This window comes from Ochotona curzoniae, unplaced genomic scaffold (assembly GCF_017591425.1).
Source record: "Ochotona curzoniae isolate NIBS_2020 unplaced genomic scaffold, NIBS_Ocur_1.0 contig_899, whole genome shotgun sequence".
Taxonomy (NCBI): domain Eukaryota; kingdom Metazoa; phylum Chordata; class Mammalia; order Lagomorpha; family Ochotonidae; genus Ochotona; species Ochotona curzoniae.
In genome coordinates this window covers 7,356,004-7,364,189 of record NW_024466605.1, presented here as the reverse complement: position 1 = coordinate 7,364,189, position 8,186 = coordinate 7,356,004, and the positions used below count along the sequence as shown (strand labels likewise).

General features: G+C 44.8%; 1 non-coding gene across 1 annotated transcript; it reads right to left on the bottom strand.

Moving 5' to 3' along the window:
- On the bottom strand, positions 1-132 carry LOC121165589. The gene has a single exon (XR_005885291.1). It is a non-coding gene; the product is annotated as a small nucleolar RNA SNORA70 (small nucleolar RNA).
- Positions 133-8,186: the final 8,054 nt, after the last annotated feature.

Here is an 8,186-nt window from a genome sequence, read left to right as displayed (position 1 = left end):
AGCTGCCCCCGCGGGCTCTTAAGACAGCTCATGCAGGCCTCAGGCTGCGTGCCCTGCGGAGGAGGCTTCTGTTTGCAACCCTTGCACACCTCGCCCCTAGGAGGAGCGAAACCAGAGGAAACCTGTCTGTCTCTGGAAAAATTCAAAGCAAGCCGTATCAACACCCTCCGCCGGCCCTTTTACGTTGGGTGAGCTTTTCCAGGGGCACAGGCCTGTGGGCTGTCGCTACTCGAATAGTGCACACAGGTCGTTTACACCAGATGCGAGAAAGAATGAAAGAAGGCAATAGAGCCCAAATTTCTTGTCTTTTGCATTTTGTGTGAGAAGATATTGTTCTGTAATGCTACTGTTAGGAAATGGAGTTCCTGGCTTTAATCAGCAGCCCTCCTTTCCTAACTTGCTGCTAACACAGCGCCCGGGAGGCAGCCGGGGATGGCTCAGGTGGCTGGGTTTCTGCCACACAACTGGCACACCTGGAATGAGCCCTCAGTTCCCAGGGTTCGGTCCCAGCTGGGAGGCCCTGGTTGGCATTTGGGGTGTGAACTAGTAGATATCTTTCTCTCGCCCTCTTTCACTTTAGGTCTTTTAAAGAAAGACAACTTCAAAGAGAAAGTGGAGGAAGGTTGGCTTTAAGTGGCCCAGGGAAGGAAGACCCCCTATCACTCTGAACAGCTGCGCCAGGAGGTCAGGTAAGCTCACCTGTGGGTGAGGCAGGCCTTGCCTGGTGCGCATGCTTGCTGTTTGATTCCTCCCCCACTACTCAGATGATTCAGTTGAAGGCCAGAGATGCCTGGTGACTCGAGTTTGATGTCCGTCCTAGGATTCTGATTTCCCCCCACGTATTTATGCTTAAAATATGTCAGAAGAAGGGGAACACTTCTTGATCTTTGATGAAGAAAACCCTCAAGCGCTTTCATGTCATGATTTTCCTTTGCTACAATTTGTGGTCAATTTTAACCTTACAGCCTCTGTAGCTATGCTATTGATCAGGGCCCTTTCTGCTCTCATGTATCCATGTCTGTACAAACACTTTGCTTTCACACACACACACACGAACCACAAGTCACACTGACTTACATCTGAATTTTCATTTAGATCTTTGCCCTGTCTTCTATGTATTGCAGGGAGTATTCTGTCTCCCATCTCAAATGGACTCTAACTGCATTGTCTATAATATATAGCGTCAAAAATGTGTGGGAGGTGTGCACATTTATACCAAGTTCATTGGGTGTCAAAAGTAGAGTGGTTTGGAGGGATGAAGACAAGACAAGACTGCAGACAGAAAAACCACTTAGGGAGGGATTTGGCAACTGACAGGAATAGAGAAACTAAACTAGTTAATTGGCAATCTGGGCTGGACATGTGACCGCTGTGGGCGACTGCTGTGGGCCAGGAGAGGGCGCTGGGACTAAGATGGTGGTGCCTTCTCCTGAGAGAGCACGTTTTGGGGGAAGACTGTTTTCTTCTCAACTAGAAAAGCCCAAGGTTAGTACGTTTTAGGACTCACGCAGCTGTTTTCCAGAGAAGGTGTCTTGTTTAGGAAGGGGGAGTTGTAATTGGCAGCCACAAACTGAAGCTGTTGGGTGGAAAGCCAGCTTATCTAATTGCCCTATGTCCTGTGCACAGTCGGCGCCGCTGCAGTTTCTGTATCAGCCACTGGAGGGCAGGCTCTGTCCACAGAAACACAAACCAACTCGAGCAGTTTCTAATACTGTTCACCAAAGGAGGAAATTGTAGCAGCCAAGACCAGCTTCTACGGTAGAAATGTAAAGAACTAAATTAGTATCTTATTGAAGCATCGATTTTAACATTTACACATAGACACGAGTCTCACACAAACTTGCTTTTTTCATTCCCTATGCCTTTAGGACACATGATTAGAGTAGCACCAGTAAGGATTAATTTAGACAAACAAGTGCACAACAACCACAGTGATTATATTTTTGTTCCTTAACTGGACAAGCTGCTTCTTATTGTAAAGACTAACATTTCTACTGTACGCTTTAGTTCTGGAGTGAGGTGGAAACAGGTGGATAAGGTAACAGGTTAGAGACTCAGGCCAGGACCCGCAGTGTACCTGGGATGCACGCTGCCCCAGTCGCAGGCTCTTCCTGAGGAAATGAGGCTGTTGGGAGGATTAAGGATCAGAGTGGTTGGGTAGGTGATTGTCCTTGAACTTGTTTCTGGAGGAAGGTGAGGATGATTCCCAAGTTGAAGAAGAAACAGAGGAAACAGGGAGGAAAAGGCCCAATTTTGGAAGACCACCCTTTTATCTGCTTCTGGGAATACCCAGCGTTTCTACGTTTAGAAAAAAAAAGCTTCTGAAAGTCATGCCAGTTTAGAAGACAGTGTGCGGCAAGGTCGTAACCCTTATGGCCACCGGTGGAGCATCAGAGCTTGGTGTTAACGCTGCAGGATTTTTTTTTGCGGAGGAGAACTGGTTTGTCAAAAGATGTACAAGGGAAGGACGTGTTGGTTAGTATATCCTTCAAAACAGAGGATACAAAACACATCACATGTGCATATGAAAAATTCCTGCTTAGGGGTGGTCAGACACCTAGTCTCACCGAGCCAGCCAGATGTATACATGATCTGCTTGCAGAGGTCGGCTCCTGCGACTAAGCGGGATGCCAGTCCTAAGCCTGTGGTCCAGGCTGGCAGGCTGGAGACCCCCAGAAAGAGCTGATGCTGTGGTTCTGGTCCCAGGCTGTCGCCTGCAGGACCGTGTCTTTCCGGGAGCAGTCTCCTTGCTTCTCCATGCCTCCAGCTATTGGGACAAGACCCATACATTCTAGGTGGGGTGATCTGTTGTGTGCAAGGTTTGCTGATTTAAGTTTCACCCAGTACCTCAGTTTCACCCAGTACCACAGTTTTTTTCTGTGAAGCAGCACCCAAAGACTCCACTCATGACGATGCGATTGAGAGTTCCGGTAGGCTTTATGATGAGAGAAGAACTAAAATAAAACCTTAGAAATTAAGTGATGAGGGTTTGGTGCAATGGTTCAATTGGCTAATCCTCACTTTGCAAGTGCCGGGATCCCATATGGGTGCCGGTTCTTGTCCTGGCTGCTACACTTCCCACTCAGCACCTTGCTTATGGTCTAGGAAAGTAGTGGAGGATGTCCCAAGGCCTTGGAGCCATGTACCCAGCTTGGAGACCCAGAAGCAGCTTCTGGCTTCTGGCTTCAGATCAGTTCAGCTATGGTTGTTGCAGCCACTTGGGGAGTGAACTAGTGGATGGAAAATCTCTCTGTCTCTTCTCCTCTCTGTATATCTGCCTTTCCAATAAAAATAGATAAATCTTGAAAATGAAACAACACAAAAAGATATTAAATGATGACAGACAAGTGGGCAGATGAAGAGATTGTAACCATACTTATCAATGGGTTGTGACAACAGTAATCCCTTTGTGTAGCCACGTTCAAGTTAAGTGGTAGAGGGGTGAACGTTTAGCCTTGTGTTTGACACACCAGTTGAAATTCTGTGTCCCCTGTGGAAGTGTCTGGGTTTGAGTGCTGGCACCAGCACCCAGTTCCAGCTTCCTGCAAGTGTAGCCTCTGAAAGCAGTGATGATAGCTCAAGCAGTTGGGCTCCTGCCATCCACATGGGAGACGTGGGTTAGATTCCTGGCTCTGGACGCACCAACAGTGAGTCCTGTCTGTTGTGGGCATTTGGGGAGTGAACCAGTGGGACATTATCTGGGTCCCTGGAGCCCTTGGCCAGAGTCAGCAGAGTCTTTAAAAGCGACCACTGTAGACTTTGAGGCATACTTATGTGGATGCACTAAGACAGAAGGCACACTTTGATACTTTTACAAAGGTTGTTTGCAAGATTCATTCACCTTGTTGGGTATAGAAGTAATTTATTAATTGGCATTGCTATCTTATTCCATCTAAGAGTATGCAACAATGCGTTTGCCATTTCTCTTGTTTCTAGACAATTTGGGTTGTCTCCAGTTTGGCTGCTACTGACAGAGTGCTATGTGAAGACAGAATACATGTCTTTTGGTACTTCAATAGTGCATTTCTGCTGGGTAGAAATGTGGAAGTAGTGGGGCTGGTGTTGTGGCATCACAGGCAAAAACCATTGCCTATAAGCCTGGCATTCCAGATGGGAGCCTGTTGGAGGACCAGCTGCTCCACTTCTGATCCAATTCTCTGCTAATGGGAAAGCTGTGGAAGATGGCCCAAGTGCTTCAGTCCCAGCCACCGACGTGGGAGACCTGTGTGAAGCTCCTGGCTACTGGCTTCGACTTGGCCCAGTCCTGGTTATTGTGGCCATTTGGGGGAATGAACCAGTTAGATGGAAGATCTCTCCCTCTCTCTAAGTAACTCTGACTTTCACATAAACAAATACAACTTCAGGGCCCGGCGCGGTGGCGCAAGTGGTTAAAGGTCCTCGCCTTGCACGCCCGGGATCCCATATGGGCGCCGGTTCTAATCCCGGCAGCCCCGCTTCCCTTCCAGCTCCCTGCTTGTGGCCTGGGAAAGCAGTCGAGGACGGCCCAAAGCTTTGGGACCCTGCACCCGCGTGGGAGACCCGGAAGAGGCTCCTGGCTTCGGATCGGCGTAGTATCGACCCGTTGTGCTCACTTGGGGAGTGAATCATCGGATGGAAGATCTTCCTCTCTGTCTCTCCTCTCTGTATATCCGCCTTTCCAATAACAAAATAATAAAAATAAATCTTTAAAAAAAAAAAAAACAAATACAACTTCAAAAAATAAAAAGAAATGTGGAAGCATGATTACTGGGCATTAAGTTATTTGTATATTCAGCTTGCAAAAATACTGCCTGAGAAGGAGGGAATTTGGCAGCACTACTATAATACATTTTGTCTCTTTGTTGGGTATGCCTAGACAAATAGAAAAATGACCCAGGTAAGCTCCTTTGCAAACGTGGTAATGAAAGACTTTTTGGTAGATGTTCTAGTGGTAATGATGAATGGAAGAGTCCTTATCTCTGGAATGCTTTGGAAAGGATGTACTCAGTTTATTTCACTTTTCATAAATAAACCTGAAATGTATGTCCTTATGGGGCATGGGTTTAAAGTATATGTCACCCAAACTATGTAACTGTCAAAACAGGAAATGCTGATGTTGTGTAAGTGAAATAACTCGCATTCATGTATGTAGTGTGTCTTAGTCCATTCTGTGCTGCCGTAACGGAACAGCTGAGACTCAGCATTGTGGAAGGTGCAGAAAAGGCTGAGGAGTTAAGTGCCCTGTGGCTGCTCCTTAACATGGGGGAGAAGGGATAAGGAGCCTGGATCCAATCACCCGGTAAAGGCCTCGCTTCTTGGTGCTGTCACAAGGGCAACTTCCGAAGTTTGGAGGAGAGGCACTCTGAGCAAAGCAGGATGCACCCTGCCTGTTGCTTACATATATCTTAACACAGTAGAAGGAATCTGGATAGTGGTGCTGGGAATCACCAATCTTGCCTTCCCTTGCCTGTATTTCACATTTATCTGAACATTTTTTAAAAAAAGATTTATTTATTTTGTATTTGTAAGGCAGATTTATAAAGAAAGGGAAACACATATTTAGAGAGATCTTCCATCTGCTGGTTCACTCCTCAAATGGCCCCAGCGGCTGTAGCTGAGCCAATCTGAGGCTGAGATCCTGAAGTTTATTCTGGGTCTCCCATAGGGATTCAGGGGTCCAAAGACTTGAGCCATCTTCTGCTGCTTTCTCAGGTTATCAACAACGAGCTGGATCAAAAGTGGAGCAGCTGAGAATCAAACCCGTGCCCACGTGGGATGCCAGTGCCACAGGTGGAGCATCTAACAGAGCCAGGTTCACCTGGATTCTTGTGTTTGTTTTATTGAGTCGGATCTCTGCATCTTGTTTGGCAATCATTTGGCGACCTAGTTCTTCATGTTATCTCCCTACCAAGCAGTTTTCCACCATGGTTGTGACAGTTTGTCCTCCAACAGCCATCTATAAAGTTCCAGTTTTGTTAGCACTTGGTGATACCATTTTTTTTTTTTACACTCTAGAGTGACTTTCATTTTCTCTTTCAAAATTATCTTTATGGGGTAAACATTTGCACTAGTGATTAAGTTGCCAATTGCTTGAATTTGAGGCCTTTCTCTTGCTCCTGACTCAAGCTTCCTGTTTATGCAAACCCTGGAAAGTAGACGTGATGACTCAAACAACTGGGTTTCAGGAAGACATGGATTAAATTTTTTCTAGCTTTAGCCTGGCCATGATGAATGAACCAGTTAACTGGGAATTCTTTCTCTCTCTCTTCTCCTCCTCCTCATTAGTTGAAGACAAAATACCACCTTTATTGTTCTTAGCCCTTTATTTCCATATTGATTTTAGAGCCAGCTTGTCAATTTCTGTGACAAATCTGCCTCAGTGTCGTTTGTGAGAGCATTAAATGTACTCTGTGCCATTCTCCATACCAGAATGTCAGGGTATACTTAAATAGCAGAATGATGAACTTATGACTACTGTAATAATATACGGGAAATCTGTGGAGGGAGGGGTTTTGGGAAGAAGGAGGATATTTCCCTCTCATCTTCTCTCTATAGATCTGTATTTCCAATAAAACTAAATAAATCTGGGCCTGGCATGTTAGCCTAATGGCTAAAGTCCTTGCTTTGCCTGTATTGGGATCCCATATGGGCGCCAGTCCGTGTCCCAGCAGCCCTGCCTTCCCATCCAGCTCCCTGCTTGTGGCCTGGGAAAGCAGTGGAGGATGGCCCAATGCCTTGGGACCCTGCATCCAATTGGGAGACCCAGAGGAAGCTCCTGACTCCTGGCTTCAGATTGAGGCAGCTCCGGCCATTACGATCACCTGAGGAGTGAATCATCAGACGGAAGACTTTCCTCTCTGTCTCTCCTTCTCTCTGTATGCCTGAGTTTCCAATAAGAAATAAAAATAAACCTTAAAAAATTTAACAGAAGAGAAAAAAATCCCAGAAATCAAACAATATAGTTTTACTTGTTTTAAGATCAAATTTAAAGTGAATGATATCTTAAGCTTTTGTCCTTGCTGGTATTTAAATGTCATCCAATTGATTAAAAAACAAGTCAATAGGTATAACTATGAGACAAAATCATTGTTTAAATAAAAAAATGAAAATACATGCAATGTAATCAGAAGGCCATATTTTTAGTACTTTGTGCTGTGGGTTAAATTGTGTCTCCTCAAAAGATATCTAGGTGTTTTAGTTCCTGATGTCTGTGAATAGTAACTTATTTGGAGTAGGATACTTGAATTATGTCCTTGTTATCTAACTAAACAGATTATATTGATATTGATAATTATATTTTTCAATTTCAGAATTTCTATTTGCTTTTCAGCTAGTTGTAGAATCTTCCATTTTGTCCAAATAATTCAAATCTGTCAACTATAACCAATCTACATTTTGTCTGATAAGTTCAGTATCTGAATTTTTTGAATCTATTTCTGGTGTCTGTTTTCTTGACTGTCTGATGATCCTGAGACTTTTTGATATCTGTTATTTTATTTTGAATGCTCTACATGGTATAGATAAACTTATCATGAGAAGTTATGGGGCAAGCCTTTAGCTTAAGAGGTAAGATGTAAGTTAGGGCGTCTTATGGGGTACCTGGGCTCAATCCCAGCTCTGCTCCTGACTCCAGCTTCCTGCTAATTCAGGCCATGGCAGGCGGGGTAATGGCTCAAGCTGTTGACTCCAGCCAGCCAAGTGGTAGACTGAATGAAGTTCTTGGTTGCCAGCTTCACCCCGGCCAAGCCTCAGAAAAAACAAAACAAGACAAGACAAGACAGCCAGTTGAAATTGCATCACGTTATCTTTCCCCACCAATGATTTATTTTTGTTTTGAAAGATATTCAGGCCAGGGGCCTTTAATCCAATCAGACATGGAGTTATTTCAGAGTTTAGCGTTAGTCTTTGTAAGAACGGCTTTTACTGATTCTAAAGAGTGAGGTCTCTTTAGCTTCCCTGGTGGCTAACTGTATTTATCTCTGAATCAACTACTCTGACCTGCTAATGCTATTTACCTGTGATTTAAGTCTAGTTTCCCTTAGCCAATTAAGTGTAGCAAGGATAAAGGGGCCACTCTGATTAGGTTAGAACCATCCAGTCTCATCTCTGGAAGTGGACTTAATCTATTTCTTTCATAGTTGCTGTGTGGGGACATCATGCTGAATGGATAGAGAATTCAAGAAGAACCCCAGGCTATCATTCACAGC